A 22,336-nucleotide genomic window follows, 5' to 3' on the forward strand; every position below is an offset into this window, starting at 1 on the left:
CAGTGCTATTCTGGTCTCCTTGCTTTTATTCCCTGCTTTTTATTCCATGGGGTTTTTTTTAAATTCCATGCTTTTAATTCCCTTGCTCTTATTCTGTGAAAATGGAGGAATGCAGGGACAAGCAGGAATAAAAAGTCATTTTAGTGTAACTCCAAGCCTTCCACACCCCCTTCCTGATGGGATGATCCCAAAGATGACATTAGGACCAGGCTGGAGTCATCTCCAAGTGGCACTGCGTGGATAATCCCTGCGAGAATCACCCTCTCCACTTCCTTCCTTTCCCTTTTATCCACATTCAGCTCACATCTCCCACTTCTTTTTCCATGGATTCATTGGAGAAATCCATCCCTTCCTTATCCCAAAGCTGGAGTTTGCAGGGAGCTGCAACAAAAGGAGGGGTAGTTAATGAGCCACCCGTTATCCAAGCATGGAATAACCTCTAATTCCCTCACACCTGCAGTGATACCTTGGATCCGGGAGATCCCTGCAGCAGGTCAGTGCTTCCTGACTCAGCTCTGGGGCAATTCCTAGAAGTTTTCCCACCAGCTCTGCCCATCCAGCCCAGCTCCCAGGGCAGGATCAGGAATCCCATTGCCATTTCCACCCTCACTCCGTGGGCAAATTCCCCTCCCACTCCTCTTGCTCCAGAGGGAACAGCATGTCCATTTCCATCTGGGATGATGCACAGGGCTCATGGATCAAAGCTTGTGGATAGCTGGAAAACCAGGAGCAGTCTAAAAAACGCTATCTTATGAACTTAGGCCGAGCCTAAACACCTTTCTGGATAAAGGGAAACCGTTGGGAGGGGATCTTGGAATTCTGTCTTGAGGATTCAACCTGAAACTCCACAGACTGTGACTCATGAGTGTCCTGAAGGGGAACAACGCATTTCCCAACCTTTGGAGTGAGGCATGGGAAGGCCATGCCAATGCTTTACTGGGAGAGGTGATTTCACTGGGATAGCTCTGCCTCCCGATTAATCCCTGCTCCTTTTCCCTAGTCACCAGAGACAGGCTGGCAATTCCAAGCAATCATCCCGCTGGGAGCCAGATGTCTGAGCCAGATTAGGTGATTCAGCTGCTGGAGGGCCTGGAGAAGGAGCCTGGGATCAGACACCCCACTGGAATTTGGATACAATTATCCCAGGTGGCACCGCTCCGCCTCACCAATAATTGCACTGGCAGCCAGTGTCAGTCCACGTTTTCCATGGAAAACAGCCCTGACCCCCTCCCAAAATGGGGAATTCTGCTCAGAGAGGGCTCTTCCAGGCAGAACTAAAACTTCCACATGGTGCTGGAGTTCACGTGGCACAACCCTGAGTTGGAACAACTTCTGCTTCAGGAATAAGCCCCAAACCCATGCATCGGGATTTGGATTGGGACTGGGACAGAGCTGGGAGCTGTTATTCCAGTGGGAAAGGAGGTTTGGTGGGATCTGCTGCCTTGCCCAGAGGTTGGCATTGGCTGATGGCAGCCCTTGAGGTCACAGAGGGTGGTAAAGTGAGAAGGAGGGCGGGATTGTCCAGCTGCTGAGTGTTCCGGCTCCAATGGAATTTTTAGGGAATAAAATCCAGCAGAACACACAGAAAACAGGGAAAATCCACCATCCCTAAAGAGCTGAAGGACAATGATTTTTGAGGGCTAGAATATTCAAATGAAGACCAAGTTTTGTTTGGGTTTTTGTGAGTTTTTTTGGTCTTTGTTGCTTGGTTTTTTTTTGAGGGCTTGAATATTTAAATGGGGAAGAAGATCATCTTAATTTCCTTAAAATATGATGGAAAATAGGATAAAAGAAGAATTATTGCAGCACAGAAACCCCTGACTAGGCAGAGACTGAAATTCCAGATACATATTGTTGAAAAGCTGTTTAAAAGGTGGATAGATCCGAGGAAAAAACAGGAGAAAATAATGTGGTAGAAGACCTCGGAAGCTCAACCTCATGGAAAAGGATGAAGGTATTAAAAGTGGGATTTATCTCACCTCCCTTTAGAAGTCTCAAAGGAAACCCAGGCTGGGATATTTGACTTCCTGAAGAACCAGTGAAGAGGGAATTCCATTCCCAAATCCCAGTCTTCACTCTCTGAGATGGGTTCTCCAAGGGGGATCAGCCCCATGTTTCTAACCTGGGACACTGGGGCTTGGATCAGCCTGGGGCAGTGGGAAGTGTCCCTGCCCATGGCAGGACTTCAAGATCCCTTCCCACCCGAACCATTCCATGATTTTATGACTCTCCAGCCAATCCAGACTTTTTTCACCACTGGAGGAATGAAGAACTGTTCCTTTCCATCCTGTATCCCACATTATCCTGTATTATTTACATTGTCCAGAAAAACTCTTCTCCAGAAGATTTCAAATTCATCCAACTTTAGGCCTAACTGTTGGAGGTTCTTGCCTGGTTTAGCAAGGCGGGACTTTCAGGCTGTGATCTCCAGTAATGGAGACCTCGTGGTCCAAATCCAAATGCAAAACACTGGATTTTGGAGTATGGTGGTTGACCCCTGAGAGAACCCAGGAAAACATATGTTGTTGGGAATGCTGTGCCATGGGAATTTGGAGGAAGGACATCTGCACATGTAGCTGGATAAGGAATGCCTGTTTTGGGAGAAACTCCAGAATGGATCCATTATTTAGGAGAAACTCTGGAAGGGGATCCATGTTTTAGGAGAAGCTCTGGAACTGGGAGCATAACTTGTCTTCTCTCCTTGTTTCTGCCAGTTTGGAACAACCCAGGCTGGAACAGGGACAGGAGGAAGAGCCAGAGGTGCTTTCCCGACCATGTGGGAACAGCAGACTGGGGGGAAAAATCCTCTGGCTGCCAAGGAACATCGGGAATTACAGCATCAACCGTGTCTCGGTGTGCAACACCGGAAATAAAGCTCCACACGGGCATTCCAAGATCAGAAACATTTCTATCCAGACAGGCCTCCTGCTTCCCATCCCAGGATTGAAACCAGATTGGAAAAGCCTTACCGTGTCCTGATTCCCTTGTTAAACTGTAGGTGGTTCATCCCTCCGTGTGGTAGATACCACGGGATTTGCTTTTCCATGTTTCTTTTGGTGTGTCAGCAATCCCCACCCATCTCCAGAGGATTTCCCAGGGAATTCTGTGGTGTTTCCTGCTCCCTGTCCATCTGGGTTTGCCATGCTGGAGGAGCACAAGGATTCCTTAGGCAAACTTCACTCTGTGGACACAGGAAACTCCAGGAAAAGTCCTGCTCCTAAATTAAGTCATAAATTACAGGACCATCCAGGAAGAGGAAGGTGAGGGAGCTCCAGCCAAAAACAGCAAGGAAATTTTCCCAGCCAGGAAAATTCCCAGAACAAGGTGCTGGGAATCTTTGTACGTTGTGTTCATCTGTACAAGATAACACCAGAATTTAATCAGTAGAACCTGGAATTTGGGATCATTTTGGAGTTGAAAATGGTTTTTCCCCTCTGCCTTTCCTGAAAAAAAATGTGATTTCTCAAAAAACAAATCTGTTTCTGCTCTCATTTTATCATCAAAATCCCAATAAAACCCCGGAGTGCCAAAGAAGAATGGAAGAAAATCAGCACTATTTTAACAATTACAAACCACGGAACTATGAACACCCCATGGATTTGGATCTAAAGGATCTTTAAGGTCCTTCCCAATCCAAACCATTCTGGGATTCTCCAAAACAAAACCCACCAAAGAGAAGAGTTTTGGGCACTTCTCTGCCAACATTTTCAGGAAAACCAAACAAGGGGAAGATTTCTGTGCTCTGGCAGAAAACGACCCTTTTAATCCATAGAGAGCCTCATTTCCGACTCTTTTAACCCTCAAGGAATTCCAAAAGCCATCCTCTCAAACCCCAAGGAATTCCAAAACCCATCCTTTCTAGCCCCAAGGAATTCCCAAAGCCATCCTTTCCTTCCTCAAGCAGTTCCAAAGCCATTCCTGTCCCCCAAACCATCCTTTCAAACGCAACTTCAGGGACAAAAAGGTGAGGCCGCATCTCCTGACTCAAAATCTCTCTCCCAAGCACTGAGTGGAAAATTTTGGGAAAACTGGGAATTTCCAGATGTGGATTATCCCACTGCTGAGGCCATCCTTTTACCAGACATCCCCTGGTTACAAGGCCACCCCAAAAATGTGCCGAGAACATTGTGCGGCTCTCCATGGATATCCTGGCACATGCCAGGGGAGCAGAATCCGCACAGAGCTCATTTAGGAATGGCTGAGAGCACTCCTCAGGATTCCATTTGGGAAATCAAACTTATGAATGGCTCTTCTTCCAGCCCTGGCCAAGGCCGTGGTTTTCCGTGGAGCAGGGAGGAGGAGACGCAGACCTTTGGAATGGTCTCCACCGATGGGAATTCATCCGGGTTTGTTTTCTCAAGGCACAAATCCTTTTAAAGTCATGAGGCCTGGGAGGGGTGGGCAGAACGGGGAATGTTTGGGGTTATTTTTGGTCGGAGAGGAACAGTTCCGAAGTCATTCCAAACCCATTAAGTGAGTGCTTGGAAAGACAAAACCCTTTGGACTTTTCCACTTGGCGACACTTGGAAGAAGCAGAGGGAAGAAAAGGGTGTTCCTCCTCTTCCAGATATTCCCTCCAATCCTACCATTCTAAATCCTGCCCCAGGATCCTCCGAGCCTGCAGCATTTTGGGGAATCTGATGGGATTTGCTCTTTTTTGGAGTTTAGTTAAAGGATTAATAAGGGACCCCCTCAGCTGGACATTCTCTCACCTCCCTAAATCCAGCTGGGAGCGAGGTGGGAATCCAACCACTCACCCTGCCAGGTGTGACACATTCCAGGGCTGTGGAGATCAGGCAAGGAGCAAGGATCTGATTTAAACACCCACCTTCCCCACCACAAATCTTGGGAATATTGTCCCTCAGGAAGGGGCTGATCCAGACTCTGACTGCTCCATTCCCGTGAGGCCCAACAACCCTCTTCCGTGGATCCAGAGAGAACAATTTCCATAACCACACCCATAAATGGTGGCTCCATTGAAAACCAGCTCCCTCCAGGTGTGCCCCATTCTTTATGGAGCAGCTTCCATGGAGACTTCATGGGGCATCAGGCAGGGACTGGGACACCTCCTACCCCACAGTGGGATTTATCCACTGGGAGGTGCTCAGCAGCTGGAGCTGGTGGTTCCCAAATACTCGCTGCTATACACTCTTCTCCATGGGATGAGTTTGTATCCTAACCTTCCTCCTCCTGCAAGAAATCAGGAGTGTAGAAAGGTCAAGGGATGCAATCAGAAACGAAGCCAAATATTGGATTATCTTGAGCTTGGAAAACTGGTCTGGTGTAAGGTCACAGAATCATGGAATGGTTTGTGTGGTAAGGGATCTTAAATCCCATCAAGTGCCAACCCCTGCCATGGGCAGGGACACTTCCCACTGTCCCAGGTGGATCCAAGCCCCAGTGTCCAACCTAGGCCTGGGACACTGCCAGGGATCCAGGGGCAGCCACAGCTGCTCTGGGAATTCCAGCCCAGCCCCTGCCCACCCTGCCAGCCAGCAATTCCTTGCCAAGATCCCAGCCCAATCTCCCCTTGGCCAGTGGCAGCCATTCCCTGTGTCCTGTCCCTCTGTCCCTTGTCCCCAGTCCCTCTGCAGCTCTCCTGGAGCCCCTGCAGGCCCTGCCAGGGGCTCTGAGCTCTGCCTGGGTTTTTTCCTTCTCCAGGGGAACATTCCCAGCTCTGCCAGAGCAGAGGGGCTCCAGAATCCTGGAATGGTTTGGATGGAAAGCGACCATAAAGCCCATCCAGTGCCACCCCCTGCCAGGAGCAGGGACGTCTTCCACTATCCCAGGTTGCTCCAAGCCCATCCAGCTCGGCCTCGGACAGTTCCAGGAATGACTGGTGAGTTTTTGGGAGGCTTTCTTTGTATCAAAAAGAATGGAGAAGAAAGGAAAACTGGAAAAAAAATTTAAAAATCACGAGATACAATTCCAGCCTCAAAACTGGGGATTTTTGCCATTGTTCTTGAAAGTTTATCCATGAAAATAAATGTGAGAATCTCCCCCAGACCCATCCTCATGGGTTTTTTTGACCAAAGGGGTATAAATTGCAGCAATGTGGGATAAAAAAGAGGAAATACAATGTCAATTTCCATAATCATTTCAATTATTCTAAGAGCACCAAAAACTCCTTAAATCCAAAGACTCTGACCTCCTACAAAAGCCAGGCCAGAAAAATCCCATCCAGGTAATTTATGGAATCTGTTTCCCAGAGTCTCCCAACCTGTTTTAAACATCTGGAGCACCCCTGGACCAAACGACTTCAGGTTTGAGCCTGGATGATTCCACACCTAACGGCTCCCAAGGGAAAACATGGAAAACATGATCCATGAAAGCTCCAATGGGAGCTGAGGGACAGGAAGAGATCCTGACCTCTCTTCCCAATTATTTTTATTTTTCTCCAAGCTGTGCCTTGAGGCAAAACCCTCCTGGGAGCATTTCCACAGACAACGGGAGCTCCATTCATCCCAGACAAATCTCCCTGGAATTCCCGCTCAGCTCCCGGAGGTCGATTCCCGTTTTTTGGGGCCCGAAGCCGCGGGATGCCGATAATTGCTCGGTGAATGACCCCTTGTTCGGGCCGCGCCGCCATGGCCGGGGGGCCCTTCCACACGTTTGGAGCTCGCACTTCCTGACATCTGGTTCCAATCCAATCCCCGTGCCTGCTGCTGGAATTCCAGCAAGCTCTTACCTGGGCAAAGGTAGCAGAAAGACGGAATTGCCCTTGGAATTCCTTCCGAGGCCGTTCATGTGCCAAACTCATGCTTCATCCCAAATCTTCAGCTCCAGACCCGGCATCTCAGGCTCTGTCCCTTCTTTCTGCAGCTGTTTCCTCTCTTGGAGGTGGAGAATGTAATTAAATTAATGAGTGATTAATTTAATTAATTTTTTATGTGTTATTTGCTTCCCATCTCCCTCAGATTAACAGGATCTCCCCTGATCCGAGCCACTCCATGCAGAGGCATGAGCAAAGCCTCAAACAAGACAAATTAGGGAATTTTGGGGACTTTGATTCCATCCATCAGCTCTGAACAGCCTGGAGTTTGGGATTCAGAATCCCTCAACCACCAGCTTGGAGGATCAGATCCACCCATATGTCCCAGGATGGAATTCATGGTGTTTTTTCCATGCCCAGGGAAGCACACACAGGGACACAAGGCAGGGAACCAAAATCATGTCATTCTACTGTTTTTTCCCCACCTTGACTCAATCTACAACAAATTCCAGCTGCTTCTCCACCCTGCTGACTCCATTTTCTCAGCCGTGACCTAAAATTCCCATATTTTCTGCTGTTTGGTGTGTGAAGGAATCACAAACCAATTCCCTCTCCCGCTCCTCCTTCTGCTGACCCATCTGCTCCTCCTGTTTAGCCTCGGGCGCCACCTCCCACATTCCCAGTGGGAATCCCTCCAGAGGAAATCCACGGCCTGCCAAGCAGAGCTTCGATACTCATCCACCAAAAATTCCCATGGAAAGGAAAACATGATCTGTGCAACCCCAGGAACCAATGCAGGGCTCCAGGTGGAATCCCCCAATCCTGCAAGTGGGATTTTCCCATCCCAGTGGAGCCCAAAACAACTTCCAGCTCCCAGGTGTTCCCACTATCCAGAGCTGTGGTGGTCACAGTCAAGTTTCATCCCAAATTTTCCCACTGTGTTGCTACTCAGCTGCTGTGGAATTTTGCAAAAGGCAGCTCTGGGAAGCGGGGCTGGAGCGGGGATTGTTCCTGGAAAGCTCAGAGGGATCCTGCCTCTCACTTAAACTCGGATTTTCTGGGAAGTGCCTTTGCCACCTCGTTCCCACCCTGCCACTGTTGGGATAACTTTGGCAAAGCCCCAGTTGAGCTCAGTTTTTCCATTTGGATACTCGGGATAATTGCAAAGCCCCTTTCGCTAACAAGGTGTTTCCAAATTCCCAGGGAAAAGGCCCTGTGGAATTGCAGAACTCCTGGATTTCAGGGTGTTTGGAGATTCATTGGATGTCAGATCCAAACCCTGCCCAGGAAAATGAAGTGTTGGAGAACCTGGGGGGTGGGGAGGGTTTCAAGTTTTTCCTCCTTTTTAGTGTTTGGATTTCCTCAGTGCCTGCAGAGCCCAAGCTGCCCCTGGAATTTTGTTTGGGCTCCTCTGGATCCCATCCAATCACAGCCTCTGGAAGAGGTGCTAAGAAATATCCTGGAGCTCCAAGTCCAGGTTCCTGCTGTTCCAGGTCGGGATCAGATGGAAGGGTGGATATTCTGAACCAGCCCAAACTCCAGCTTGGGCTCCCGGGCTCGGAGAGATTTCCTGGGAAGGAAAAGGGAGGGTGGAATGGGAGCAGAGACCTGGATTTACCCAGCAGAGAGAGGGAAGAGGGGAAAGGAAAGCTCCAGGTCCAGTCTGTGCATGGAAAAACTTCCCAAACAACACTGGGAATGGCCTGCAGTGATAATTACAGCCAAAACTGGGTTTTTCCAAGGAAATGGAGGGAATTTCCGCAGCTGGACAAGCCCTGCATCCCTGAATCCCTCCACGCTCTCCTACCCAGCACGGATCCCTTCAGGAATCATCTCCCGGGCATCTCCGTATCCAGAGCCACTCCTGGGCTGACTCACATCCATCCCACACACTCCTCCAGCGGCGAAAAGCTGTGGAAAAACTGCCCGGGAATGCTGCGGGCGCCCTTTGGCACAGCTGGCTCCGGCTGCTGCTCCAGTGCCCGGCTGCCCTCGGAGTCTGGCAGCAGCAGGGCGCGGTTATTTTGGGATGCTGGGATGGGGGAGCTGCAGCAGGGCGCGGTTATTTTGGGATGCTGGGATGGGGGGAGCGGCCTGAGCCAGGCCAGGGCTGTTTCCCTGGGATACGGGATGGGCTGAGCCCGGACACGGGACCTGCAGAGGGCAGCAAGGCAGCACAGCCATGGAATGCGCTGGATCCCGATGCCCAGCGCCAGGATCCAGCTCCAAGAGCTCTTGGATGGGTTTGGGATTCAGTAACATCCCAAAAAAGCCGTGTCCTGCCTCAGGTGCGCCCTTCCCACCCCTGTATTCCCAAGGGCTCCCTCAGCCCCTTCCGTGATCCCACATCCCAGTGGGATGGGGCTGGGCAGCCCCCGCTCCCTTGCACTTGGATTTGCAGCAGCAACAAAACTCTTTCCACAGGGAAATATCCTAAAAATTCCTCTCCCCATCCCCACCATCACAGGGACACCTCGGGAAGGTCTCTCCCCAAAAAAAGGAGTGTGGGAAGGGGGGATCCTGATCCAGGATCCTCTCCCTGCCCCAGCAGCGACACCAGGACACTCAGCCCTGGCACAAACATTCCCACAGCAGACATGGAACAGGTGGAAATTCCCTTTCAGTCTCTGTCCTGGGATTTATCAGTGCAGGAGGGTGGAGAGACCTTGGAATGGAATTCCCAGATTTGCTGGGGCTGCCCCTGGATCCCTGGCAGTGTCCAAGGCCAGGTTGGACACTGGGGCTTGGAGCCACCTGGGACAGTGGGAGGTGTCCCTGGATGGGCTTTAAGGTCCCTCCAATCCAAACCTTTCCATGATTCCACAATTCCTATGGACCCCCAATGTACAATCACTGCTTTAGAAGGACCTGCAGGAATTTTGCCGGCAGGACCCTGTCCTCTGGCTGCATCCTCACACCTGGAGCAGGCACAGCCCAAAGGGCATTTTTGGGAGCCATGTTCCCTGCCTGCTGCTGGCATTCCCAAAGCAGCTCCCTGCAGGATGCTGGAGCATCCCTGGAAGTCTCTGCATAGAACTTCAGAGGGAACACAGAGTGTCTGGAAACTCTGGCTGGAAGTGGGCTGGAATGTTCCCTAATTCCCTGAGCTCACCCCTGCCTGAAGGAAGTGGGATTGGGCCACGCACAAAAGGACCTGATCCTGCAAACACTTCAGACTAGGGGATAATTTCATGGAAGCATGGAATGGTTTGGGTTATAAAGGACCTTAAAGATCCTGTTCCACCGCCTTCTGCAGGCAGGGACACCTCCCACTGTCCCAGGTGGATCCAAGCCCCAGGGTCCAACCTGGCCTGGGACACTGCCAGGGATCCAGGGGCAGCCACAGCAAAGCTGGGAATTCCAGCCCAGCCCCTGCCCACCCTCCCAGCCAGCAATTCCTTGCCAAGATCCCAGCCCAATCTCCCCTTGGCCAGTGGCAGCCATTCCCTGTGTCCTGTCCCTCTGTCCCTTGTCCCCAGTCCCTCTGCAGCTCTCCTGGAGCCCCTGCAGGCCCTGCCAGGGGCTCTGAGCTCTGCCTGGAGCCTTCCCTTCTCCAGGGGAACATTCCCAGCTCTCCCAGCCTTTTCCCACTGGAAAGGTGTTTGAGCCCTCTAATCCTTTCCAATTATTTTTTTCCCTCTGAAAAATCCTGCTGTGAAGAGATTTGTCCCATTTTTCCCAACCTCCAGGGTTGAGGTCACTCATGGACCCTGGGGTGGGCTCAAAGCCCCGACCTGCAGCTGCTCTTGGTCACCAGGAGAAAATGAGCAATCAAAGAGCTGCCACGGAGTGGACACGGCATCTTGGATCCCACACCTCTGCCCATGTAGGATTCCAGGCAGGAACTGCATTCCCAGACCCACCAAAGCCACACAGCCACAGCCCAGCACGGGGGATCCCAGCTTGGGCAGCCTGGACTTCATGGCAACACTAAAACCTGCTTTTAAGGTGACTTGGAGAGGTTTGCCTTCAAAATAAAGTAAGAAACTTGGAGAAATTTGGAGGAATTTGGAGCAATCTGAATTCTCGCAGCTCTTCTGACCAAACAGAGGTGTTGGACATGGAACATCTTGGATTGGAAGGATTAAAGCCCAGCTTATCCCACCCCCTGCCATGGGACACATCCCACCATCCCAGGTTGCTCCAAACCCCATCCAGCCTGACCTTGGACACTCCCAGGGATGGGGCAGCCACAGCATCTCCCAAAATCCAGCTTTTCCAAAGATTTCAGATCCAGAGTTAGCTGAGGATGGGTCAGGTCACAAGGCTGGAAGAAGGAAAAATGGAATGGGATCTCCAAAGGCAGATTTTGGAGGCAGATGGATTCTCCTCGATGATTTCCCCACCACCAGGATGGATGAGGGAAATCTGGGAGGAGTTTGCATCCCAGATTATTAAAAGGAAGATGAGTTAAGGAATGATTTTTAGGAAAACATGGAAAAATTATTCCTGAGACAGCTCAATAATTTTATCAAAAAACAGGATCTGGCTAGATCCCATCCCACAATCTCTTTCCCAGGATGTGAAATCCAGATCCTGCAGGAATCCTTATCCCGAAGGGTGAAAGACAGAGCAGGAATAAATGTCTGGGAGTCAGAAAAATTCCCAGTGGAACAGACAGTGATGAAGCAGGGAAGCAATGGATTCTCCTGATTTCTTCAAGATGGGAATTTTCCCTGGGAAACTCCTGTGGAATTCCTGCAGCAAGGCACAACACAGGTGAAAAGGGAAGCGGTTCCCAAATAAACTCAGTTTGGAGGGAAACATTGGATAATTCTGAGTGGAAGGGACCCGCAGTGGTCACCTCACCCCATCAGTGCCCAGGAAGGGACAACAACCCACAGGAGATGGGGAATTTTGGGATGGCACAATGATCCACAAGAGACAGGGAATTTTGGGATAAGACAATGATCCACAGGAGATGGGGAATTTTGGAGGTCTACAGTGATCCAGAGGAGATGAGGAATCCTGGGAATGGGACAATAATCCACAGGCAATGGGGAATTTTGGGATAAGATAATAATCCACAGGAGATGGGGAATTTTGGGATGGAACAATGATCCACAGGAGATGGAGAATCCTGGGAATGGGACAATGATCCACAGGAGATGGGGAATTTTGGGATGGGACAATGATCCACAGGAGATGGGGAATTTTGGGATGGGACAATAATCCACAGGAGATGGGGAATTTTGGGATGGGACAATAATCCACAGGAGATGGAGAATCCTGGGAATGGGACAATGATCCACAGGAAATGGGATATTTTGGGAATGAATGGGACAATGATCCACGGGAGATGGGGAATTTTGGAGGTGGACAGTGATCCACAGGAGATGAGGAATTTTGGGATAAGAAAATGATGCACAGGAAATGGGGCATTTTGGGATAGGACAACAATCCACAGGAGATGGGGAAATTTGGGGATGAGCGGGACAAAGACATTAATTAATTCCCTCTGGGGGCCTCCAGGGCCTTATTAGCAGTACCTGATAAGGGCTCTTGCTGAGACTCCAGGGGTGGCTCAGACAATTCCAACACTCCAAATGCTGTAATCCCTAATCAATTGATCCCAACGGCCTTCCCTGTAAATCAGCCTCCCCCATCTCGAGCAGCAGGATGGCTCTGGGGCCTCTCCGATCCATTTTTCCTGCTTTTCCATGGGCAAACACTGGTTAATTTTCTGGGAGTAACCTGATCCATCAATTTCCTCGATCCAGATTTGTCCAGAGGCCCCTTCCCCACCCCATGGAGCGCATCCACCCAGGGATGAATGTCCAGCAGAGGAAACGTTCTGCTTTATTAATAGAGGCAATAATGGCTTAATGAGGCTTCTGCAAAAGCCATTCTGGTGCTCCTGGGTTTATTTAAACTCCAGCAGGAGAAGCTCTGGCTCAGCCAGAGGTGGAGCTTGGGAATGGGAATGCCGGAGTGTCCGGCCCTGTGACGTGACGGGAGCCCAGGACACCCACGACATCCTCCCCTGGGATTGGGATGAGGCTTTGTGGTAAAGCCCAGCCCTTGGAGCGAGCCAGGCTTAACCCACAGCGCTGCCAGGGCTTCCCAATCCCTCACTTTTCCGACCTTTTCCCTCCTTCCCAAGCGCTATCCAGGCCACAGCATCGGGAGAGAAATTCCCACTTCAGATGGATTGTCCCTTCCTGGGCAGACAAGGGGATCACTGCGGGTCCCTTCCACACTAAATTATGCAATTATTCCCTCCAAACTGAGTTTATTTGGGAGTTGCTCCCCTTTCCTGTCTCTTCTGCTGGGTTCTGAGCCATCCCCAACTTTGTGTGGATAAATCCCACTGTTTTCCTGGGATCAGGGACGGATCTGTTTTAACCCAGCATAAATGTGCATTTACGTGAGAAAATGCTTCTTCCACACAGGAATTGTGTGGGACCCACATCCCACCTGGATTTACCTGGGGGCTACAGAATAATCCTGGTGCTCCACCAGGCCAGGACCTCCCAACCAACAGTTTAGCCAGGAAAGGTTTCCATCTCTACTTCCCCTATTTTTTCCAAGCTTTCCTGGAATAATTTGGGTTGGGAGGGGATTATCTAGTCCAGCCTCCAAATACACAAAATCCCAGAATCACTGATGTTGGAAAATCCCTCCAGGATCATTGAGCCCAAGCTGTGCCTGATGCCCACCTTGGCACTGAGTGCCACATCCAGGAATTCCTTGGGCACCTCCAGGGATGGGGACTCCAAACCTCCCTGGGCACTTCCAAGGCCTGACCACCCTTTCCACGTAGGAATATTCCCAATGTCCACCCTGGGGCCGTTCCCTCTGCTCCTGTCCCTGTTCCCTGGAGCAGAGCCCGACCTCCCCGGCTGTCCCCTCCTGGCAGGAGCTGTGCAGAGCCACAAGGGCCCCTGAGCCTCCTTTGCTCCAGGCTGAGCCCCTTCCCAGCTCCCTCAGGGATTCTGCAGCCCCTTCCCAGCTCCCTCAGGGATTCTGCAGCCCCTTCCCAGCTCCGTTCCCTGCTCTGGCCCAGAACTGGACACAGCCCTCAGCAGTGTCCAGCACAGAGGGACAATCCTTTCCCAGATCCTGCTGGACCCCATTCCCAATCCACATGTCCACCTGGGCTGACGTTCACAGCTCCAAGAATATTCCCTTTCCCTCCTTACATGTTCCTGGCCTGGCTCAGAGGCAGGAATTCGCTACAGCGGGACACCAGAGGCACTCCTGCATTTCACGGATACCCAAGGAGCACATCCCACTTTTTGGGATGCAATCCCCCCCCAAGCACGTCCCAAAAATCACCTTTCCCTCCCGAGCCAAGCGAATCCGTGAGGCCGTAATTGGGCAAATATTGTTCAAGGAAAAGGGATCTGGGAATGTAGACTAAACACGGCTCCCATGCCAGAGAAAACTGCTCCTCACCCTAGAAAAGGAGCTCTCATTCCATAACAAACGCTCCAACTCGATACCTCAGGACAAATATACATAAACATATATCCCATCTACATTTATAAGGGGGAAAAAAGCATGGAAAAGCCTGATCCAGCTTCCAGCACCAGAAAAAAGATATCCATTGACTTTGTCCAGTGCTGGAGGAAGACATGGAAGTGTAACTCAAACTGAGGATGCTGGGAATGTCATTTGGATGATGGGGTTTGATTATTTAAAGGGAATTTTCAACTATTGAAAGGGAATTTTTGACTATTGAAAGGGAATTTTCTCACTGTGAGTGAATGGACTGCTTAAGCTGCTGCCTGGAATTCTCAGGGAATGTTTGGGTTTGAAGTCCCTGGGATTAGTTGAGGATTCAAGGATGCAGCTGGAGGAGGGGATTGTCCTGCTCTGCTCTGGGGCACCTTTGGGCACCACCATCCAAGAAAGGCCCAAAACTCTTGGAGAGCTTCCAAAGGAGGGACACAAGGATGGGGAAGGGTCTGGAGGAGCCACGCGAGGAGCGGATGAGAGCACATGGAATGTTCAGCTGGCTGAGGGAGATCCATGAGGATCTGCAGCTCCCACCTCTGCTCCCTGTGACAGGGACAGGAACCAGGGAACGGCTGGAGCTGCTCCAGGCAAGGTTAAGTTGGAAATCAGGAAAAGATTCCTCATCCAGAAGGTGCTGGGCACGGGAACATCTTCCCAGGGAATGGCCACATTCCCAAGGCTGCCAGAGCTCCAGGAGCCTTTGGACAATGGTCCCATGGACAGGGTGGGATTGTTGGGATCGTCCTGGGCAGGGAAGGAGTTGGATCCATGGTCGTAGTGGGTCCTTTCCCGCTCAGGATATTCCAGGGAATTTCACATCACCTCTCCATGTTTGGGAATTCCACACTGACCAAACCTTTCCCAAGGTCTCCATCATGAGAACCTGGCCCTGCAGCCTCTTGGATCTTCCCGGTCTCTGGGAAGCTCAAGCCAACATGGAAGGACCAATTCCTGCTTTTCACATGGATAGCCAATGGCATTCCTGCCTGTGGCAGGGGCAGCTGGAATTGGGGGATTTTTAAGGTCCCTTCTGACTCATTCCATGTTTTTATGAAGGCGATTCCATGAAAACCTCAGGAACCTCCTGTGAAACCACCCCCAGGAACACACGTGAATCCTCACAGGGATGTTGTAGCCTAACCCTCCCCTCATTCCCAAATTCTGGGTCTCTCCACTGCAGATTATTCCAAAATATCCACACAAATCCATGGAGACCCCAGACACGGCCTTCAAGCTTCCCTGACCCTCCCTTTCCCACATTTTTTCCATGCAAACCTTTCTCATTTGTGTTTTATCCCATCAAAAATCCCATGTCAGCTGTGAAATAATCAGGGAAACACTCCAAGTCAGGATTTTGGTGCAATCATCTTTTGTAAAGGGAAATTTTCATTTGTAGCCTGGGATAAAATCAAAACCTTTTATTCTGAGTGCAGACGGAGACCTTGAAAGGGAATATTTGCCAGAAATCCATTTGCTATTCCAGCACTTTACATCCTGTTTGCTGTCACAGTTTATCATTTTTAAAATTCCAGATCAAGCCCCGAGGCCATCCAGGTACTCTGAATTATTAGCCCAGCACTTTGGAAGATTTATTAAGATTTATTCCAGGGTTTCATCCAGTTTTTCCCAGGATGTCAGCAGGGAATTAGATACATGGAGAATTCCGAGCTCCTTTCACCCCAGGAGTCTAAAACTGGGGGGAAGTGAATTCTCCATGGAATGGCTTGGGTGGGAAGGGACCTTAAATCTCATCCCATCCACCCCTGCCATGGCAGGGACACTTCCCACTGCCCCAGATGGATCCAACCTGGCCTTGGGCACTGCCAGGGATTGCCACAGCAAAGCTGGGAATTCCAGCCCAGCCCCTGCCCACCCTCCCAGCCAGCAATTCCTTGCCAAGATCCCAGCCCAATCTCCCCTTGGCCAGTGGCAGCCATTCCCTGTGTCCTGTCCCTCTGTCCCTTGTCCCCAGTCCCTCTGCAGCTCTCCTGGAGCCTCTCCAGGCCCTGCAAGGGGCTCTGAGCTCTGCCTGGATTGTCCCCTTCTATTTTATTCTATTCCAAGGCATCTTCCACGTTTTAATTCTAGCCAAGACCAGAGCACAGGGTCCACCAGGGCTCCTAAAATATTCTGGAGAAAAACGATGCCAAGAAACCACCTAGAAATCCATCCCTTTCTTCCATTTCTCTCCTTTCTATAATTCCTGTAAATGTTATTTAAGGACACTGCAGGATTTTAGCTCAACTTTAGCTCAGCTCTAAAATCTAAATAGCTCTCATGCTCTTTTGGAATGGGCTGAGCCTGGAGATTTTCTGGTTAAATCCACATTTTAAGAGGACACGAGGCCACTCCAGAATCCCATTTCATTTTGCAGGAGCCAAAATTCCCTTTTTGTGTTCAGAAGGGGGGAAAAAAAAAAAAGGAGGTGCAAGGAGGGGGAAGAAACAATCCCTGGATGCATTCACACACCTTTCCTGTGCTCTCCCATGCAACCTTTAAAAAGAAACTTTCCAAGAGTTCAGCTCGAGTTAAAACCAAGGGAGTAACGTGAGCCCCGGAGCCGGCGCCGAGTGGAAAGAACACGGAGTCCAAGGGACCTGCGCCGGGATCCAGCAGCTCCCGTGAGGCCATCCCAAAACAAAACCTCTCCCTGCTTCTGCTGGAGCGCAGCGAGACACCTCATCCCACTCCAGGGGTGGTGCAGCTCCTCGCTGACAGCCGTAAATACCAATAAATTATAAATAAATCCAAGCACAGGGAGGGGAGCGGAGAAATCCCGAAAGGAAATGACCTCCCCTGCTCGGACAGAGGTGGCAGACGGGGTTTGTGGCACTTGGACAGGACAGAAAGGACAGGGAGGTGCCACCCCGGGCTGGGAAGGGGACAGGAGCGGCGATGAGCACAACCCAAGGGTGGGGTTTGGCCACAGCCAGGACAGAGCCGGCACAATCCTGGCTGGCAGGACACATCCCAAAGTAGGGAAAGAGCGGCCACAAAGCTCTGGAGGGAGGGACAGGAGACTCGGAGCCTCGGGCTGCTCCGAAGGGACCCGGGCTGGGGTTTCACGGTCACATTTTCCAGCCAGAGCTCCGCTCATTCCCGCACTTGCCTTGGGATGTCATCGCTGGAAGCAACATCCTGTTCTCCACCGCTCACTCCCACCGCGGCCAGGGCTCTATTTATGGGGAAGAGAGGAAGGAGACAGAAGCCAATTACTTCACTAATTGCCTAATTACCCTAAGCACTCCCAGCCCGCTCCGGAGCGGCTGCAGCTGCGGCTCCCACCGGGAGCTTGTCCTGGCTCATCTCGTCATCCAAAGCTCTTCTCCCACCAGCCGGGGCCAGAGCTTCCTAAAATATTGATGGCTTAAAAACGTCACAGCAGCCGCAGCTCCCAGAAAACTCCGGGATTTGATGGGGAGGTGGAGTCAGTCTGCATGGAACCCAAGTGGGAGATGCTGGGAACCCAAGTGGGAGATGATGACCTGGTGCTCATCACGGGGTCATCCCCACCTTGGGTGGGAGAAATAGATTTGTAAAGGATGTTTAAAGTTTGATAGGATTTTTTACGATTTTTTTAGGATATAAGGATTTTATTTTTAGTATTTCTTTTCATTTTGTATATTTGTATGTAAATTTGTATGTAAATATTGTGATGAGTTGTGTTGATTCAGGAAGGCTGTGGAATAGAGGTGATATTGTTGAGAAAGAGATTGAGTTAAAAATAAGTTTTTATACTTTTTAAATACAGCTTTGTAAAAAGATTAGGCATTTTAGAGAATTAGAGTTGTAAAAGATGTATTGTAGTAGGATTACGTGGGGTAAAAATATATGTGATTAGTGTTAACATAATAGTAGTATTGTGTAGTAAAAGTTAATAAGCTGAAAAATATTTACAAAGCATTGTAACTAAGAAATAAATTAGTTTTTGGTGGAATAGTGTTGAGTTTTACATCTCTTATGTCTCACCTTCATCGAGGCTGATAATAGAATAGAATTTTTTTAATTTAAAAAAACCCAATTGTGGGATTTTGCTCAGGTCTGTGTCCAATCTTTGGGGAGGGAGACTCCAAATCTATCCCACTTAATTCAACACTTGACTGTAAAAATTAAATTAAATTTTCTTATGGAGTTTCCTGTATTTGGATCCGTATCAGCCAGGATTCATCTTGGTCCAGGTCCTCTGGACTAGATCCCATCTCCAGGGATGGAGACTCCAGACATCTCCCACCTGATCCAAATTTTGACATTCCTCCCCATTAAAAATATTTTATTTTAATAATTTTATTTTGCCTTCCTGTGGAATTTTCTGTATTTGGATCCATATCAGCCAGGGTTCACCTTGGACAGATGCCTCAGGTCCATGTCCAGTTTTCAGGGATAGAGACTCCAAACATCTCCCACTTGATCCAGATTTTGACAATCTTCCCCATAAAAATATTTTATTTTATTTTATTTTATTTTATGTTTTAATTTTATTTTGCAGTTTCCTGTATTTGGATCCACACCAGCCGGGGTTCACCTCGGTCTGGGTCCTCAGGACCACGTCCAGTCTCCAGGGATTGAGACTCCAAATCTCCGGACATCTTGATCCAACACCTGACCATCCTCCCCATAAAAATATTTAATCTTATGGAGGTTTTATTTTATTTTGAATTGGAATTTCCTGCACTGGGGTCCCTGTTAACCAGGATTCACTGGGCAGGTGGCTCAGGACCGTGTCCAGTCTCCAGGGACAGGGATTCCCAGTCTCCAGGGACAGGGATTCCCAATCTCCAGGGACAGGGATTCCCAGTCTCCAGGGACAGGGATTCCCAGTCTCTGGACATCTCAATTCATCAACCTGACAACGGTCCCCAAAATTCATTTTATTTTTTAAGTGGAATTTCCCCGCTTTAGGTCCATACTAACCAGGGTTCACCTTGGCCATGGAGCCCAAATCCCACTTTATGGGATGTCCCAATTTTTGGGATGGTTCTCCCTGAAACCCAGAGGCCACAAGGCCTTCAAAGGAGCAGCTGCTGCACCACAAGATCAAAACTCGGGAGCTCCGACCCGTTTTTATTCTGGAATTCTAGAAAGGAGCCACAGAGATGGGTGGGTTTTTTGTTTTGTTTTATTTTGGGATCACAAAATACACAACATTCATTTTAATATTGGACACAGAATATTCTGTACATATTAAAACCCACACGACTGCAACACAACTGCACACGGCACCAATTCCCGAACGGAAAAACCCCACAAGTGCTTTTTTCCTTTTTTTTTTTAATATTAAAAACAAATAGGATAAAACATTAATATTTTTTTCCAGACAACGTTTACAATAGAGGAAAAAAAAATCATATTTTTACTAAATAACAAATATTTAACAGCACAACTTTATCCTAAATATCTATTCTTGAATTATAACAAAAATAGCACTTATAATAGTTTATAAAGACAAACAAAAAAAATTGTGTATAAAATAATATTATAGCAAATTGGACTGTGCTAATTAAAAAAAAAAAAAAATCTGAGATTCAAAGTGCTTTATTCTGCAAACCCACTGCAGCAACTTTATTTTTTTAGTCAAGTTATATTAGTTAGGACTGGAACAACAAAGCCTGGCTTACTTCAGCCTGGATTAAATACTCCCCCACACAAACACTGTATATCCACGGGATGTTAATGGAATTTCAGGGATGGCTGCAGCTCCCATTCCCATCAAAACTCACTCCAGAGCAGGTTTGGTTCTCACTTTGGAACGACAGTGGAAATTAAAATAAAAATTTCAGGGAAAACCACTTCCCTGATTCCCCATGAAAAGAGTGACAGAGTCTTTCCAGAAAAGTCTATCCAAGAGATTTTGCCCGTCTATCCGAGGGATTTGTCTTTAACCAGACCTTCCATCCTGGCTGTCCATCCCCCTCTCCAGCTTTTCCCTTTCCCAGCCCACTCACCCCAAGCACAGATCCCACATGGAAACGGGGGCTCCTGGAGGGCATCCATTGGGTTCTCACCCTACAGCTCGTCCACCTTCCGTCCCCATTCCCAAGTCCTACAAAAACCATGGACCCCGTGCCTCTCCCGGGATGTTTGTCCCTGGGAGACTCCCATTCCCACCACATCCAGGTTTGTGCTCCCCTTTGCCTTTTGGGAAGTGGATTTCCGCCCAGCTCCTTTTGGGAACATTTTCTCTCCATCAGGGACAAGGAAACACCTGGAATCCCAACAGGGCCTGAGCTAGTGGTGTTCCATTTTAAAATTCCAGGCTGGAAAATTCTGAGCCTCTGCTCCAGGGCTCCTGAGACCTTCCTGTGGGGTTTGGCACATTGGTCACCACCCAGGAATAAGGCTGGGGTCAGAATGGGAATGGGGAATCCCAGAAGATCAGGAGTTTTATTCCAGCTGGAATCAAACTGTGTACCCTGGTGGGAGGGACCACCATCCCCTGGGATGCTCCGGGGGGATATCTGGCAGCTTGGCTGACAGCATTCCAACCTCAAGTGCTTCCCTTGGCTCCAAACCTGCCTCCCTCCTCCTTGTCCCCGCCAGTGCCGCGCCGGCCAAGGCGGCCTCGCCTCCGCTCGCCTCACACTTCCCGCCACCTTCCCAAGAGGCACCTCTTGCCAAAGAGGCAAAGGCACAACCTGCAAAGCCACCTGGTGAGCCACACCTGCCCCTTCTCCTTCCCCTTTCCAAGCCCTCGGACTTCTCTGGACCCCTGTGGAGCCGACAGCCAAGCTGCCCCCGCCAGCGCGGGATCGGTGCCCGTCACTGTTCTCGGCCTCCTCGTGTCGCCCGTTCCACCTCGGAGGGTTGGGATGGGACAGGAGTGGGGCTGGATGGGCTGGAAGAGCTGCCCCAAGTCACGGAGGGATCTCCCAAGCTGGAGTTTGGCTCTGGTTGGAACCCAACACCTGACCAGGGAGCTTGTGTTCCACACCCTCCCAACATGACCCTCCAAACCTCCAACTCAGCCCAGAAGCCTCCTGCATGCAGAAAAACAAAATAAAATAATCCCCCCAGCAAATGGAGGGCAAGATACCTCTTGGTGGCTGCTGGCTTGTGCTGGAGAGGCTCTGGAATTCTCCTGGGATGCGGGGTGGGAGCTGACACGGAGCCCTCTCCTTCCTGCTGAGCTCTCCCGTTGCCAAAAAACCCCAAACACGAGACAAACAAATGCGTGCGTTGGCTTAATTCGAGAGATCACCTTTAATGCAAATGCCCCTGGCAGGAGCAGCCCCGGCGCCCCCAGGTGCCCCCAGAGCCGTGCTGGGGTTGGGGGCTGGTGCCAGCACCTTGAGGGGACAGCAAAGGCACCGAAATGTCCCCAGGGCCGGGTGCCTGTGCCCAGGGCTGGCGGGGGGCTGCGGAGGAGGGGGTGCTCACAGGCCGTGTAGCAGCAGCAGGAAACTCAATGAGAGAAAAAAAAAAAAAGGGCATCCCCCTCCCCAGAGCCTCAAAACATCTTGGAAAATGCAAATCTGCCTCTCCTGAGGCCTGGGGGATGACTCAGCCCTGGGCAAGACACCACAGGAGGGGATTTTTGGGAAGGAAAACGACCCCTCCTCCTCCCCAGCCTGCCCCGGCACCAGCGGGAGAGGGGCTGGGAATGGGCAGCGTTGTCTCCCCCTGGCCAAGGAAAGGCTCCAATGCCCCGGAACATACAACACAACCAAACAAATGAAAAAAAAAAAAAAAAACAACAAAAAAAAACCACCTCAAAAAACATAAAAACACTGTTATCACCAGCTAATTTAACACTGTTAAAAAAAAAAGGTCAGAGGTCACCCCAGAGCTGCCCCGGGACGCCAGACCTCAGATCCTCGGCTGATTCCCAAGCCTTTCCCGCAGTCGGGCCTTCTCCTCCTGGCAGCAGAAGTGTTTTATAGATATTTATATATATATATTTATAATAATTAGATACTGTGTACGGTCGGCCATCCCAGCTCGACTCGGCTTTTGCGGATCTTCCTCCTTCCCGACGAAACAAGACGCCGCCGCCCCGACCTTCTCCGCGTCCCGCGGGAAGAGCAAAACGCTTCCGGCAGCTTCCCTGCTGGAAAAGCAGTCCCGATCCGGAGGTGAGCGCCGTGGAGAAGCTCCTCATCCCTCTCTCCTCCCCTCCTGTCCATCCCCTCGCCCCCACCCCACCCCTGCCTCCCCCGGCCGCCCGTC

At 50.1% G+C, this 22,336-nt stretch overlaps 1 long non-coding RNA gene across 1 annotated transcript; it reads right to left on the minus strand.

Moving 5' to 3' along the window:
* Positions 1-3,189: 3,189 nt before the first annotated feature.
* Positions 3,190-17,337, minus strand: LOC135299764 (uncharacterized). Its single transcript, XR_010361665.1, has 3 exons — positions 17,283-17,337; positions 6,689-6,833; positions 3,190-5,190 (listed from the first exon to the last, which is right to left on the minus strand). It is a non-coding gene; the product is annotated as an uncharacterized LOC135299764 (long non-coding RNA).
* Between the last annotated feature and the right edge of the window lie 4,999 nt (positions 17,338-22,336).

Source organism: Passer domesticus, chromosome 4 (assembly GCF_036417665.1).
Source record: "Passer domesticus isolate bPasDom1 chromosome 4, bPasDom1.hap1, whole genome shotgun sequence".
In the NCBI taxonomy this organism is placed as follows: domain Eukaryota; kingdom Metazoa; phylum Chordata; class Aves; order Passeriformes; family Passeridae; genus Passer; species Passer domesticus.